This window comes from Miscanthus floridulus, chromosome 15 (genome assembly GCF_019320115.1).
Source record: "Miscanthus floridulus cultivar M001 chromosome 15, ASM1932011v1, whole genome shotgun sequence".
NCBI lineage: Eukaryota > Viridiplantae > Streptophyta > Magnoliopsida > Poales > Poaceae > Miscanthus > Miscanthus floridulus.
This window is the reverse complement of record NC_089594.1, coordinates 18,228,206-18,245,704: the sequence shown is the minus strand read 5'-3', so window position 1 is coordinate 18,245,704 and position 17,499 is coordinate 18,228,206. Positions and strand designations below refer to the sequence as shown.

The following is a 17,499-nucleotide window of genomic DNA, read 5'->3' as shown; positions in this document are numbered from 1 at the left end:
TCTAGGAACACATCTATATCATTGCCTGGCTGCTGTTGGTATTTATTAACTTGTCACTTGTTTTAGTAGCCACCTATTAGTTACCTACATCTTCTAACATTACTTTACTAGGTTGTCATCCCTAGTGATGGTGCTAGAGATGCTTGTTGGTATTGCCTAACATCACTACTAGAATGATACTAAGTAGTTCTCTATCATTTTATGTGACTAGAAAGAATATAAAGATATATGAATGAAAAGGAATCTACAAGTGCATAGATAATTATACCATTGTAGCACTTCACCCGAGAGTATTCTAGGTATCATTATTTATATTTTACCATAGGGAAGGTCTAGCATGGACAAGTATTGATAACTTATACCATTGATGGAGAAGTAAACCATAGCCAATATTCTACTCATAACAGGGGTAAGTCGTAGGATAAGAGATATGAAAAGTATTGATCAATGATGATGATAAATCACTCAGAGTACTCCTTTCTATGGCATTAGCATGGTTAGGTAGAATATTAGAGGAATAATTCCTATGTCATTCTTAATTACAAGTCAAATCATAATTTGATTAGTGCAATTACACCTAGTAACCATGGCTAAGATCATCTTTATATCTACGCATAAGGGATATTACTAGAGAAGAGTAAGAACAAAGCTTATCTTCCTTCGTAATTAGATCCTACGTGCTACCTACATCGGGGAGTGGACTACAAAGGACTTAACAGGAGTGTCACATCCACGATCTATCACATGGCCCGGACACATAGGGTGTATCCTCAGGTAAACAACATATAAGCACCACGCTTACACAATGTTAACCACTCACCCCGTGTACTTTGGAGCGAGCGCTATACGAACTTATGCATAAAAATAATGATAAACTAGCTATACTAAGTATATAATCAAAGTGGACGATGAACATTATAACAAAGAGCATAAATAAGATGAATACTAATATTGTCATAACAATTGTAGCAAGCATATAAAAAAATGGAGATACAAAAGAGAGGGGGTACAAGGATTATACCAAACCACGCTCTTGACATGATTAGGAATCCAAGCGAAGCTTGCTTGCCTCCCTCTAGACCTACCCTAACTAGCTATGCCCTAGAATATGGTGGAGCTCTGAGGATGATTAGGGTTCCTGTCTTCTCAAATGACTTATGCCTCAGGGGGAAAGGCAGGGGCTGGTATATATAGGCCGGAGCATCCATCGTGAGACCTTGGATCAAACCGACTTAAAGGACGGCGTAGATGCAACCTAGGAGGCGGTGGAGAACTAACATTGCGACAGAGACCAACATGTGGGCCCTAGGGGGCCAGGTGGCCTATAGGTGTCGGTCGACCCCACCTGGTAGTGTCTCGCTGTCTGCTTTGGTGTGGAGTCCTCCCGAGTCTTCTGGAACCTTCTGGGGTCATTTTTGCTATGGATAAGCGTGATTAAATCTGACATCTCAGTCCACCTTGATGGTTTTCTAGATAAACCCTGTAGAAAATACAGATTCATCAAAACTCATGGAGTTTGTTAGTTTAAACCCCTAGACCTTTGTTGATGTCATATTTATCCCTTATGCATGTTATATTGATGGTTTATAATGATTGTTAACTACCGTCAACAAGCTCCCCCAAGCTTAACCTTTGTTAGGCAGTTAGCAAAGCTAAACTTAGCAAAATGGATCAGGAGTTGCTACGATGTTTTCACTCCTCAAAAGTACATATGCGTTCAAACAAGAATTCTCCTCCGAATTGGAATAAACCAAGCTAACTTTCAAACTTACCCATATTACCTTCAACCATGGTGTAACAACCCAAAAATCCACACACCAAAAATCATAACTACAAAATTTTTGTTTAAACCCCATGTGATGATGAGTGACATTTGTAGGAGCTAACCCTAAGTGTTGCATTAGTCGTAATCTAACTAAACCTACATGACTTGCACAAGTATCTCACCTCATCACCTTGAATTTATTTTACCACATAGCATACATCAAGTTGCATTATATTCAACATGGTGATTTGGATTTTATTTGGGTTTATGTGTTGATTAATAAAAGCTAACAAATATCTGTTTATAAATAAATGTACTAACATGGGATTAATATCCCAACATATACTATGACCAATGTTTATCACCATGGGACATTATACCAAAGGAGAAATATGCCACTTTGATTTATATACATGAAAGAAGTGTAACATGATACAAAAAGAAATAGAAAAAGAAAAGGAAATAGGAGAGAGAGAGCAGCAGCAGCCCAGGCCTACTCGGCCTTGCGAGCCAGCCCACCTGCCCTCCCACTCGCGCACGTGGCCCACGAAGCCGGCCCAGCTTCGCCTCGCCACCCGCGCGCGCGTAGACGCCGACCACCGGGTCCCACCTGCCAGCCCATACCGCTTCACCGGGTCACGACGTGCCTGAGCCGCACCCACTGCCAACCGGACCCCACACGTCAGCCACCCCCAGCAATAGGGTCTTCTTCCTCCCCACGCCAGCCTCTCCTCTCGACCGAGCCCTGACCACAGAGCAGGCGCGGGCCCGGGGTCACGCACATTGCATGACCCTGTTCCCCCCTTGTGCCGTGCTTACGCTACTGCACGTGGGCCGTCGGATGCGCCGCACGCATCACCACCTCACGATCGCCGTCCGCCTTTGGAGCCCTTTGAGCTTAGCTATAAAAGCCAACGTCCGTGAGCCCTAACCCTCAGCCCGTTTGCCGCCGTCGCTGGTGGCACAGCACCACACAGCATCAAGCCGAGAGAGAGGGAGGAGGGAGAAGCAAGGAGGAGAAGGAAGCCGCTGCGGGGAGGAGCTCGCCGGAGCCAGAGCGAGCGACGCCACACTGCACTACTTCCGGAGCTACATGGCCACACCATCTCGCTGCACCGCCGCACCACACCATCAAGAACACCGCGGTAAGCCTCTCGCTACTGAGACCTCCTCCTAGCCCCATGGATGCCGACTCACGTGCACATGCACGGGCACGCTCACCATGGCCAAGAGCACAACCATGGCAAGACCACCACGTCTTCTACGTCACGGTAAAGGCGACGTTGACACCCCGACTGACTCCGCCATGACGAGAGACACACCGCGCTCACCTTAGCCGAGGAAAAAGCCCACCGGAGCCCTGCGTTGCCGCACCGCACCTCGTCGGAGCGCCACCGCCTCCGCTTTGACCCCACCACTGTGGCCGGAGCCACTAGGAGCACCAGGAGCTCCTTCAACACGCCCACCATGGTCATAGAAGCACCATGGAGCTCACACGCTCCTCCAACTAGGCTCTCGCTACCACTACAGCCCTGTCCATGCACGTCGACGAACCCACGCCGCCGTTCACCGTGGTCAGAACCCTAGGAAGCCCTAGCTGCCACCTTGACCCCACCACTGCACTCGCCGATGCTTGGCAACACTTTTGCCTACCTTAATTGAACACCAGCGCCGCGAGTGAGGCTCACCGGGGAGCTCACCATCGGCGGGAGCACGCCGGGGAAGAAGGAGGGGATTTTCCCCTCGTGCGACCACATGTCTGTGCACTTGGTGCACGTGAACCGAACCCCGGGAAGGAGTAAGTGGACCAAGTCCTTCATAGACCGGCTCTGCGGTCTATGGACCAACGCAGGTGGGTTCACCCATGAACCGCGCCTCACCTGCGCCCGTGGACCATGGCCCGTTAGTGGCCCAGTAAGACGACGTGGCCGCACCAGCGCGCGCCACGTGGCGGGCCAAAGCCCAGCCCGTATCCAGGCCCAACCGACCCAGTTTGGGCCCGGCCTATATTGACAATTGACCGATCAATGTTGACAGTTGACCAGGGCCACATGTCAGTGACACCGCCATGCAAGACCCACTTGTCAGAGGATGAAACAGCCAAAATGATGTCATGCCGACGTCATGATAACATCAGCTGCTGACGTCAGCAGCTCTGGCCCCACCTGTCAGTGACTGAGATCCATTGACCATTGACTTGCCCGTTGACTTGACGTTGACTTTAACCGGACCCACATGTTAGTGACCCAAGAGCCCCTGGTCCCATCTGTCAGTAGCTGATGACGTAGATGACGTCATGCTGATGTCATGATGACGTCAGCAGGACCCCACCTGTCAGTACCTGAACCGAGACGATGATGTCATGCTGACATCATGCTGATGTCATGCTGACGTCAGCATGCCACGTGGACCAACAGGAGCGTGACACGTGTCAGCACGATATTAATTCAGCCTTTTTCCCATTTTCAGAAATGATTGAAACTTCAGAAATTCATAACTAATTCATACAAACTCAGAAAAATACAAGACCAGGACCAAAATTCATCTAAAATCGAGCTCTACGCAATGAACCCATGTTGGAGTGCATTTGGCTCTTTTGAATTTTCATTGCTTTTTATGCTATTCTATAGACGTCGCTAACGCGACTATAATGCGATCGTTTGCAGACTCGGAGGAGAACCAGACGGACGAGGACTGAGAGTAGCATGAGGAGTACGGAGATGACTACACTGAAGGTGCCACATCCCACCCAATCTCATAGCACCTATTATGCATGGCTAATATAGAGCTGCTATTGCTTTACTTTTTTGATATAATCACACTATGATAGGACTTGCATGGTAGTATGCTTTCTTGATGGCCTTTACCTTGACGCAACCTTACCCCTGCTCACCCTGCTGCTATGCTTATATATACCATATCGATGCGTGGTGGAAACTGGAGTTATCTGGACTATGGGGAGAGTGCTGCGTGTGTGACTTGGGTGTGTGGAGGGTAAGGGTTGTGTCAACCAAGTTGGAGTATACGACGAGCCTGGGCAAGTCTTGCCATGAGGTGCTACCTGGGCACCCTGGAATGGATACCTGTGGTGGGTAAATGGTGATATGAGGTGGCCCTGGGTGTGAACCTGTGATGGGAGGAGCCCGGGGTGGAGGTGCTGTGGTGGCACGGTAAAACCCTGATGAAGACATTCTGGCTTGGTCATCTCTAAGGACTTACAAGTACTCAGACTCACCGGGAAGCCTTACGTACCACTCGCCCTATATGGTGCGGGACGGCCGGACTACTTGGTAGGATATTGCCACTACTGCTAGGTTGATAGCGGACAGTGCAAGAAGGTACGAGGCACGGAGGATTCCCCCACACCCTTCCGAGACTTCATGGAGACCTTGTGGACTCGGCTCATGACTCACAGTTTTAGCCTCCCCAGACTAGGCTTGGGGTGTACCAGGGATGCATGGTAGAGTGGCATTATCCTAGGCTAGCAAGCGGCCGGAATCAGCCCAGTTGACGACGGTCAGCGAAGAAGGCAGATCTTATGGTTATGTAAAACCTCTGCAGAGTGTATGGTTGATCGATCGATACATATGCCGACTTGTCGGCTATGGACCTTTCCCGGGTTTCGCTTAAACTAGATAGTGAGATGAGTCCTCTTCTTCCCCCATGAGAGAGTGTCGGTCGTAGCCAGGGGCTACGCGCCATGAGACAGTGCCGAGACTGAGTTGGCCTATCGACTGAGTGATGGTATGGAGATGGCGTTGGTATATCGACACCAGGATCGAAACCTAGCTCTGGACGGAAATGGGGTGGAATGTGTGTGGGAATGGTGTTAAAACTTGACTATACTATTATATACTTGATATGCTAATACATAGGAAACCCCAGCCTTATAGGTTCCTTTTTATTATATCCAACTTGCATCCAATTTCCACAAAGCATAGCTCATAGGGTGGGAGTGGCCAGTACAAATCGTACTGATAAACTTTGGCACACAGGTTCTGCTAAGGAGTATAGCTTAGAGGAGTTTGATGGTTGAGGGGTTCGTTCCTATGCTCGAGTTTTGGCGATCTTATCTCTAAGCTGTTCTAAATGAATGCTACTTTTGATTCCGCCAATGCGGCGATGTAATAATTTATGTAATTCCGCACTATTTGTACTCTGATATTACGTTGTATGGATGTGATACTCGACTAGAATTTGGGTAATATGATATACAACGGTCTTATTACACTTCGACTCTATGGATTTTCCTTCGCGGAAATCAGGTCGTTTCAGTTGGTATCAGAGCCATACTTGACCCTAGGACGAAACCCTCAGAAATGGACGATAGAATAGGATGTGAACAGCCCTTCTTTTGGTTATATACCAACCCTACATTTACTTTTATGCAAGGCTTATCTATTTATTGACCTGCTAACACCTGTTTCCTAAAAACTTACAGATGGCAACGAACGTCGAATGGCCGCCTCTAGGACCACTACCTCTAGACCACACCAAGCTTACCTTCGACCTACGTGAGCTCAGGGGTTTTGCACAGACCCTCTACCGAGTTCTCGTCATGGTAGGAGTCCCTGACGAGCTTGTCAAGGTCACCTGCACCGGGAAGTCAGCTCAGGAAGGAGGAATCGAAGGACCGGTTGTCACCTCAGTCGAGTTCCCAGCTAGCACTACCTTACCTTCTGTCCTAGCTTTCACCGAGTTGACTATAGACGACATAGTTGAGGAGAGACTGCGAGCTGTCTCACACAAGGCACTTCGCAGAGTGATGAGGGACCACTACGAGCACCTAAAGACGATAGAGTTCCATCTACTTCCCTAGGCCCTTGACCTCAGCCTTACCCCTAGTGAGCAAAGTTTCACAGCCGGCAGAGTTATCCTTGCCGAGGAGGACAGATGCCTTCGTGTCTCAGCTATCCACCTACTAGAGCAGGACAGGTACGTGACCCAGCTTGAGCAGAGGAGATGTTAGGACCAGGCCCTTCTGTGGGAGTACCAGGAGCGAGGCTCACAGGGAGCACAGAAGCGAGCTAGTCTGCTTGAGACAGTTGCCAAGCTACAGGATGAGCTCAACCGTCGTGAAGAAGTCCACAGAGCCGAGGTCGCTGACTTACAAGACAAAGCCGCCGACCTAGGCAATAGGAACTGCTACCTCGATAGCAAGGTCTTGGAGTTGCAGAGAGAGTTGGACGACAAGAAGGCTGAGTTCAACCGTAGAGGAGACAGAGAGAGGTCCAAAGGGATTGATATGCTAAAAATCCAATCTAAGAACAAGACCATGACTGAGGAGCTAGAGGAGTTCAGGAAGAAGGCCATTCGCAACCAGGGTCACCTTGTTGACACCGTTTTTTGTACGTGATAATGATCGGAGTGGACTAATCGGCAAGGGGAAAGTTACTGTGTACTTTGATAGCCGATGAAAGCCAGCTTGTAAAGATGGTTGCCGATAGCTGGTGATGGTCAATGGAAAGGTTGGTTTAGACTCGGGCGTTGCCGATGAGGTTGGAGGTGTTATTGTCGATGCCGATGAAGGAAGGCTTGAAGGTTACTGCCGATGCAGCAGTGAGTATGCCGATGAAGGAAGACTTGAAGACTACTGCCGATGAAACAGGGGATATGCCGATGGGAAGGAAGATGGCGAGATTTTCATCGTAATTGAGGCGGACAGGGAAATAGATAGGAGTTGATTTCCTTTTCTATATTTGTTAGAGTATGGTTCATGTAAGAGTCACGTGTTTCCTTAGATATGGGCTTGGTGTCCTAGTTGTGTTCGGTTGTGTCTCTTTAGATCAGGGTATAAATATGGAGTGGGGGGCAATGTAAGAATAGATCAATCAATATCAAAACCAATTTTTACTCCTATTTGCATCTACTTACTTTTCGGCGACTTCGTCAATTTGCATATTTTTCCTTTTTTACGAGTTCTCATTGATTCGGCGAGCTGCATCGCTTCAGTGCGACCTTCGGCGATTCTCGAGTTCCGCGTGAGCACCTCTTGGCCGTGACTTCCGGGCGTATCGCTGTTGTCAGGACCAAAGTGTTCGTATCTTCATCCTTGTCGATTAGCAGGTCAAATCGACTGGCACGCTTTGGATATCGATTCGGGTATTAGCCCTTTGTGTTTGCAGATCCACTTTTGCATCAACACATCTTTTGGCACGCCCGGTGGGACCAATCAATCAATATGTTCAATCCCGAGATCGATTCAGGGAACATTATCGCAGTATCAGAAGAAGATCTCAAGGAAGAACAGAGGCAGGCTATGGAAAAGGCTGTAGAAGAATACAAGCAGCTTTGTCTGAGATCGTTTAGCTTGAACAAGAGTGGACAAGTCATCCAGAAGCAAGATTTGCCGTTGCCTCGGCAGGTTACCTTTGACTCCAATCCTGGTAAACTTCAAGAGATGGTTAATTCTGCAGTAAATCATGCTTTGATTAATCATTCCAATGTGCTGTCCAATACTGTTCATAATGCTGTGGTTCGAACTCTCAAAGAAGGACAAGCGGCACCACATTACGTTGGGCCTGCCTATCATCAACCAGAGCCGGCATCTGTCAAAACTCCATCGGCTCCTTCGGCCGTTGTGGGTACAGAAGTTACTTCCCCTCCAGTATTGGCAGGCTCACCTAATATTCAATCTACACCGATACGATCAGATCAGGTACTACCAGGAGGGCGAGTTCAGCTTAATACAGATCTATCGGCATCAGCTATGTCAGGCCCTGTGTCTCAGAATAGCCAGATTCCTACTAATTGGTGGGGATATGGTATGCCTCCGGAGTCATCTGCTTTCAATCCTAGATTACCTCAAGTGTTTGATGCAGTAGGAAGAGCTCCTATACCATCGGCCGTTTCGCCGATGGCTCAAGTGCCTCAATATGCCGCAACTACTTCTGTGCAACCAACTCCAGGAGGTTTCCAGATGCCTATGGTTCAAACATTCAGTTCAAGTCCATCGGCGAGCTTACTGCCGATGCAGCAGAAAGCCCCTGCTATGAGTCAAACTGGGGTTCAGTTCATGCCTCAAACCGGTTATAATTATCCAACAATATCAGCAAATTACCAGCCATCGCAGGTTGCAGGGATTCAACAAGGTCATATGCAAGCTGGTTTCCAGAATCAAGCATCGGCAGCTCAGCCGATGAATCCTTTCCAACAGGCTAATGGACCACAAGTAACGGCAAATATGCCGATTGCTGGAGATCGTGGGCCACAAAGATATGTGGAGGGATATCAGCAGGCACCTCCTGTAGAAATTCAACCAGTTCGTCAGCAGGAGGCTGATGTTTTTTGGGCCGATAAGATAGCAGAAATTATGAAGGATCAGTTTGGGATAAAGCCCAAGGTTAATACTTATTCTTATCGGACTCCATACCCTCCTGCATATGATTTAATTCCTCTCCCAAATCGGTACAAGGTACCAGATTTCACTAAATTCTCTGGGCAAGATGATACATCAACAATGGAACATGTCAATCGCTTCATTATTCAATGTGGAGAGGCAGCTAACAGAGATGAATTAAGAGTTCGATTATTTTCATCATCTTTGTCTGGATCAGCATTTACATGGTTCATTTCATTACCACCAAATTCTATTATTACTTGGGTTGATCTAGAAAAACAATTTCATAAGTATTTCTTTGCTGGAATCCATGAAAAGAAGCTTACCGATTTGGTAAAATTGAGACAGCGTAATGATGAATCGGTAGAAAGCTTTGTGCAAAGGCTACGAGATGTAAAAAATAAGTGCTACAGCCTGGTGCTGGATGATCGGCAGCTTGCCGATCTGGCTTTCCAAGGGTTATTGCCACATCTTAAAGACAGATATGCTTCTCAGGAGTTTGAAAGCCTCAGTCATCTTGTGCAAAGGATCTCTGATCAAGATACTAGGGTTTTTGAACCTAAAAAGAATTGGAGTAAAAAGGTATCATTTGTTGAAGAAGTAGGAGATTCTGACTCTGATGAAGAACCAGTTATCGGCTTAGCTGAGTGGGTTAAGAATAAAAAGCCGATATCATGTCCCTTTGGTCAAAAAGAGCCAGAAAAGTTTACCTTTGATATCACCAAGGCCGATAAAATATTTGATCTTCTGCTTCAAGAGGGCCAAATTAAGCTGTCACCTAATCATGTGATCCCATCGGCAGAAGAGTTGAAGAAGATCTTGTACTGCAAATGGCACAATGCAACTTCACACAGTACAAATGAGTGCAAGGTGTTCAGGCAACAGTTACAATCGGCTATTGAATCTGGGAGAATTAAGTTTGGTACTTCCAAGGCCCAGAAGCCGATGAAAATTGATCAACACCCTTTTCCAGCAAATATGTTGGATGCCAAAGGAAAGACCAAGGTATTGACGTCAGAGGCTGCTGAGAAAAATGCGTCAGTGGACCCCCAACATCGGATAACTACCGATGATGCAAAAAGTAAGGGTTTGCTAGGAGAAAGCAGTAGTTCCAAGAATCCTCCTCGACCTGGCATTGTGATTACTCATCGAAGGCAGCAGGAGGGTTGGCGTCAACGTAATGACCGATATCGACAACAGCAAGAAGTGAGACGTCAGGAAGAATGGAATCGACATAAAGATCATTGGAGGTGTCCATTTTTCATCCATTGCTGGGAAGAAGGTATTAAATTGCCAACTGTTGAAAATTGCCCTGAGTGTAATGGTTATTACGGGGTCAATCGCTCAGAAAGGAGGTTTCAACTTGGTAATCAGGGTTTGTCTATCAATGAGCCGATCAGAGGCAGAGCATCAGTGCATGATCGGCTGGGGGGCAGACTTAGTGTACATGAGAGGCTTGGTAAACGCGCTGGATATTTTCCAAGGAATCAAGAGGAGCTTGAGGAGATGGCAAACGCAAGAGTTCCCGATGAGGAAATATTCTACAGGGACCCTAATATACGTCGTGTAGAACCAACTAGGACTTGTTATCAGTCGGTTTGGAAAACCAAGTTTCCTCGATGGTGCCCAGAGGGTCTGACAAAGACGCAGAGAAGGAGGATGCAACGTGAGCGTCAGGAGGATTTATACCAAGAGGAAAATTCCTCCAATGAAAGGCCCGGTCATCAGCAGTGGCAGGTAAAACACAAAAATAAGGGTCCATCGGCAGATGTTAATATGGTATTCATGTTGCCGATGGAGTTTTTAGCACTATCTGATAATGAGGAAGAAGTTGTTCTCTCTGATCAAGTAGCTCAGTTAACACTAGATCCAATGATGGCTGTTTTTGAGAAACCTACCGATGACGAGAGACAGCATCTTAAGGCTTTATTTGTGAAGGGCAGAGTCGATGGGCAGCCTGTGTCTAAGGTACTTATTGATGGAGGGGCTGCGATTAATATTATGCCTTACGTGATGTATCGGAAACTTGGTAAGGGAGATCAAGACTTGACCAAAACCGATATGATGTTGAAAGATTTTGAAGGCAATGTGTCACCGGCTAAAGGGGCAGTGTGCGTTGAATTGACCATCGGCAGCAAAACCTTGCCAACGACGTTCTTTGTTATCAACGGCAAGGGTGCATATAATCTGCTTCTAGGGAGGGATTGGATTCATGCTAATTGTTGTGTTCCTTCTACAATGCATCAATGCCTCGTATAGTGGATTGGGGATAAGATTGAGGTCGTCCCTGGTGATTCTTCTTATATCATCGCATCGGCAGAATCAGATACTTATGAGCGAACTAAATGCATATTAGGAGAAGCTTGGGAAAAAGAGTTCCTTAGAGTTGCTGATTATGAAATTCCACCGATCCAAGCAGTCGGTTCTGAAGAAGAGTTTTAATGGATAGGTTTGCCGATGATGGAAAATTAGGTCAAGGGTTCACATCGGCAGATGATTTAGTAGAAGTAGATATTGGTGATGGCGATAGGTCAAGACCTACTTTTATTAGTGCTAAGTTAGATTCCAAGTGTAAGCAGCGAATAACAGATTTGTTAAAAGAGTATAAAGATTGTTTTGCTTGGGATTATACTGAGATGCCTGGATTAGACCGATCGATAGTTGAACATCGGTTACCTATCAAATCTGGATTTCGGCCACATCAGCAGCCAGCGCGCCGATGCAACCCTAATGTACTTCCTGACATTAAGGCCGAAATAACTAAATTAATTGAAGCAAAGTTTATTCGGCAATGTCGATACGCAGAGTGGATCTCTAATGTGGTTCCTGTTTATAAGAAAAATGGAAAACTTCATGTCTGTATTGATTTCAGGAATCTCAACAAAGCCACACCGATGGATGGCTATCCAATGCCGATTGCTGATTTGTTGATTGATGCTGCGGCTGGACATCAAATTATCAGCTTCATGGATGGTAATGCAGGTTACAATCAAATATTCATGGCTGAAGAAGATATTCCCAAGACTGCTTTCAGATGTCCAGGTCATGTGGGGTTGTTCGAATGGATAGTCATGACGTTTGGTTTGAAAAATGCCGGTGCTACTTATCAAAGAGCTATGAACTTTATTTTTCATGAATACATCGGCACATTAGTGGAGATCTACATTGATGATGTAGTGATTAAGTCTGGAGATATCACAACACATTTAGCCGATCTGCGAAAGATACTGGAGTGCACAAGGAAGCATGGATTGAAGATGAATCCTAATAAATGTGCATTTGGTGTATCGGCAGGACAATTCTTGGGTTTTATGGTGCATCAGCGGGGCATTGAAATCAGTAGGAAGTCTATTGATGCAATTAACAAGGTGATTGCTCCTGCCAATAAGACTGAATTGCAATCTTTGATCGGTAAGATTAATTTCATTAGAAGATTCATATCTAATCTGTCGGGTAAGATCAAGGCTTTCAGCCCACTACTTAAATTGAAAGCTGATCAGGAATTTGTATGGGGAGCTGAACAGCAATTAGCCCTTGATGAAATTAAGAAATATTTATCAAATCCTCCGGTGCTAGTTCCACCTCAACATGGGAGGCCTTTCAGGTTATATTTGTCAACTGATGATACAGTTATCGGTTCAGCTCTTATTCAAGAATTTGAAGGGAAAGAACGTGTTATTTATTATTTGAGCAGAAGATTAGTGGATGCTGAGACGAGGTATTCGGCCATCGAGAAATTGTGTCTGTGTTTATACTTTTCTTGTGTCAAATTAAGGCATTATTTGTTATCTGCCGAATGTACGGTCATATGCAAAGACGATGTGGTCAAGTATATGCTGTCGATGCCGATATTAAGTGGTAGAATCGGCAAATGGATTTTAGCATTATCAGAATTTGAACTACGTTACAAATCAACTAAGGCAGTTAAAGGGCAAGTGATGGCTGATTTTGTCACTCAGCATTGTAATACAGTGGACTCTCTGGAGGTTGCTCCCTAGACACTTTTCTTCGATGGGTCCACATGTGGTGAAGGAGCAGGTATCGGCATTGTGTTAATTTCACCTCAAGGAAGGAAGTATGAGTTTTCATTGCCGATTGTTGCTACAGCGACAAACAATCAAGCTGAATACCAAGCCTTGATAAAAGGGTTAGAATTACTGAAGGAGATACGTGCCGATGTTGTTGAAATCTTTGGTGATTCTATGCTAGTTATAAATCAATTGGCTGGAATTTATGAATGCCGAAGTGAAGCTTTGATTTCGTATTATGAAAGATGTTTGCAATTGGTGAAAGGATTTAGAGGTTTTCGTCTTGAACATATCTCTCGATTGCATAATGAGGAAGCTAATCGACTAGCTCAGCATGCTTCAGGGTATCAGCCTATTCAGGAAGTGCTAACATCGGCAGTTGATACCGATGACTGGAGGAAAGAGATTGTCGATTATTTAAAGGATCCATATAGAAAGGTTGAGAGACGTATAAGGTTCCAAGCTACCAAGTATGTGCTCCTCGATGATGAATTATATTATCGAACTATAGATGGAGTTTTACTTAGATGTGTTAGCGATGATGAATCGAAAAGCTTGATGGGTGAAATTCATGAAGGAGTATGTGGGGCGCATCAATCGGCTTTCAAGATGAAATGGATGATCAGAAGGAATGGGTACTATTGGCCGACTATTCTTGAAGATTGTTTTAAATATTTTAAAGGATGCCAGGGGTGTCAAAAGTTTGGTAATATTCAAAGAGCGCCTGCATCGGCTATGAACCCTATAATCAAACCGTGGCCGTTCCGGGGATGGGCTATTGATCTCATTGGTCAGATTTATCCGCCATCGAGTAAAGGACATAAATTTATTCTGGTTGCTACCGATTATTTCACAAAGTGGGTTGAGGCAATTCCTTTAAAAAAGGTGACATCGGTCAATATGATTGATTTTGTGAAAGAGCATATTGTTTACCGATTTGGTATTCCTCAGACTATCACTACCGATCAGGGCACTATGTTTACATCAGGAGAATTTGATGAGTTTGCTGTAGGTATGGGAATTAAAATTTTAAATTCTTCTCCATATTATGCTCAAGCTAATGGTCAAGCTGAGGCTTCTAACAAAGGGATCATCAAACTCATTAAGCGCAAAATTGAAGAAAATCCTAGGAGGTGGCATACAGTATTAAATGAAGCCTTGTGGTCATATCGGATGTCATGTCATGGTGCAACCAAAGTAACGCCTTATCAGTTAGTATATGGACACGATGCAGTATTGCCTTGGGAAATTAAAGTTGGCTCTAGACGAATACGTTCTCAAAATCAGCTGACAGCCGATGATTATAATACTCTTATGAAGGATGAGTTGGAAGATGTGGCGGGTCATCGGTTAAGGGCTTTAGTTAGTATCGAAGAAAATAAGAAAAGAGTAGCCAGATGGTATGACAAGAAGGTGAAAGTAAAGGAGTTTGCCGATGGAGATCTGGTCTGGAAATTGATTTTACCAATTGGGACTAAAAGTTCAAAGTTTGGAAAGTGGTCTCCTAATTGGGAAGGTCCATATCGGATAAATCAGTCTGTTCCTGGTAATGCATATATTTTAGAAATCCTCGAAGGGGTTGTGTTTCCCAGAGCGTTAAATGGAAAATATTTAAAGAAATATTACCCTAGTATCTGGATAGATGCATAAAAGTATAAGTGCCGATAACAGTACTATCGGCTAGAATTATGCAAGGATGTCAATGTCTCATAAAGTGCCGATACAATAAATAAGATTACAAGTTCAACAAGGATTGGATAGCTAATATCGCACGCAGGCGAATCTGGTCGGCTTCCTCCATTTCTTTGATATCGTCATCGGCAGCACCCTCCACAGGCTTGAGTTTTTTCTTCATGGCTAAAGCTTTGCGAGCCTGGATATCTCTTTCTTGCTGAAGGGCTTTGACGGCATTGGGTAGCTGGTTTTCTTCTTGTTGAGCATGAGTTAAGGCTGCATCAACTTCTTTCAATTCAGCCAATAGAGCCATCTTCCTTGCTGATAAATCCAAGATTTTCTGCTTAAGTTCAGCACCCGAAGTCTGCAAGTTGCCGATGCCCTTGTGCTTCTCATCAGCAATTTGTTTCAGTTGTAGCATCTCTTCTTTGAGTTGAGCTTGAGTTGCTCTATCGGCAATGCGCTGAGCAGCCCGTTGATATTGCAGTTGGTGGCTTTCTAAATGAGCTGCTGGGAAGAGTACTTCTTCAACATCGGCAGGGACCTGGCCACGAATTGTTTTGAAAATTGCCTTTGCGGGGTCCGAGTCATCTACCAGTTGGGCGGTACCCTGCTGTAGCAAGTTCAGGAGGGCTTCCAACTTGGATTTAGTCTCTGCCGATATTGTTCCCAGTGCAAGGGAAGAACTTGTCTCCTCTCCATCGTCGTCAGAAATGTCAATGGCAAAGGAAAATAGGCTGTTCGGGGAATCTTGTTCCTGAGAGAGAGAAAAGGAGATCAGTTAAGGGTAAGTATGAGTATTGTAAATCAGCTAGGTTGATCAGTTTACCTGTTTCAAGGCAATTTCCTGTGCTTGACTGGAGGAAGCAACCTGGAGTATGTCGTGTGGGGGATCGGCTGAGCTTGCCGATGGGATATCCTTTGTGACTTCATCGGTGGTGGGCTCTTGAGGTATGATCAATGACATTGGGGCAGATGTAGGGATCGGCATAGACCTTTGTCGTTTTGGCTGTGCTTCAGTATCTGTTAAAGCTTTGCGCTTTGCTTGGGCATCGGCAACGATTGGCTGGGGGGCATCGACACTTGTTGGTTGTGAAGCTTGGACATCTGGTACGTTTGCCGATGTACCCAATTGTTGCTGCAAAACAAGTGTAAGATATGATATTTAACAGATAAAATGTAAAGTCAAGAAGCTACCTCTGAAGGTTCATCGAAAGAAGTGGTGCTTGATATCGGTGGAATTGCCGATGACGATCCAGTAGCAGCTCTGACCCCCTGATGATTAAGATTAATACAGTTTGTGATCGGCATAAGTAAAAATAAACAAGGTTGTTACCTTGAATGCTTTGACCAAGGTTGTAGCAGCAGCCGATGGAGCAGCCCTGGATGTAGCCAATTTGGACTTGGAAGTGATGGTCTTGGTACGAATCTTCTGGTGGGTCAAAGCGGCTAAGGTGGGAGCGTTGTAGCCGATCGGCGATGTTGGGGAAACAGGCCGAAGATTGAAGGGTTTCCCACTTTTGCTCACCGATGGTGCTGGATTGTTAACCTGTTACAAGAGAATCAGTTACTGATATATGAAGGGAAAAGCAGAAGGGAGTTAAAAGAAACTTACCGCGTCGTCAGGGATGGCATATTCAGGGTCGATCATGTGCCGATATGTGTGAGCAGAAGTTGCGAACAGTTGTTCTTTCCACTCTCGCCACCATTGCTTATATGACTCGGTGATGAAAGATATTGGTGTCCAGGTGGATATATCAACATCTGTAGTATCGGCATCGGGGGAGAGTTGTACTACCTTGTTCCAATCTGTTCCGCAGGTGATTGTTTCCCTGGGTTTGATCACATCGGCAAAGCAGAGTTTGATTGGCAGTTGCCCAAAAGCCAATTGGCGGGATACTGCCGATGGGTTGTAAAATTCATACGTAATGTTGGTGTTTTTCCCGCTGCCGAATGTGTTTACTGGAATTGCCCTGGGAGTGATGATAGCCATCATGAGCTCATTATCTTGATTCAGAGTGTCATCGGCAAAGTTGAAAAGAAGGGGGAATCTGTTTTCTTCGTCAATATAAGGCACCCAGGCCCTATGATCACGAGAAAGACCATTGTAGAAGCTTTGAAAGAATCTGCCGATTTGGTCTTCGTTGGCTTCTGTTCCAGGAAGGACAATTATGGCTTCACCAAAATTGAGGGGTGAGCGTGTTGCCGATTCATCATCCCCAAGCACATAGTCTTCAGCAATTTCTCGTGGGAATTGTTGAGCAAAAAAGTCCCATTGCAAACGTTTGTGCATATGGGCATTCAGCCACATGTTGATAAACCACCACGGGCCTCCCAGGTTGCCGATGGGTTCGCCAAGCAAAAGTTTCTGAGACACTTGATGAAGAAGATGATAAGTGGAGCTCAGAAGGTATCGGCCAAGAGGAAACCTTACGCCATTAGCCAAAAGTTCAGCTGCAGGGAGGAAGGCGTTGGTTGGTCCTACTGATCGACCACAGAAGATAAATTTTTCTAACCACATATTCAGGAATGTGGCATGTTCCCTCTGGTTAAGTGTCCCGGTCTTCTGGTATTCTTGAATGTATCCCGTCCAACCGCCGATGTTGCGGGTATTCACCCTATATTCAGACTTTCTACCATAGATGGAGCCTTCATCGGCAGTTGAGATGTCCAAGCCAGTAAGCATGTGGATA

The 17,499-nt window shown here is 45.5% G+C and overlaps 1 pseudogene; it reads left to right on the top strand.

Moving 5' to 3' along the window:
* The window catches only part of LOC136507116 (putative disease resistance protein RGA3), a 67,915-nt pseudogene that overhangs the window by 9,372 nt on the left and 41,044 nt on the right, over positions 1–17,499 (top strand).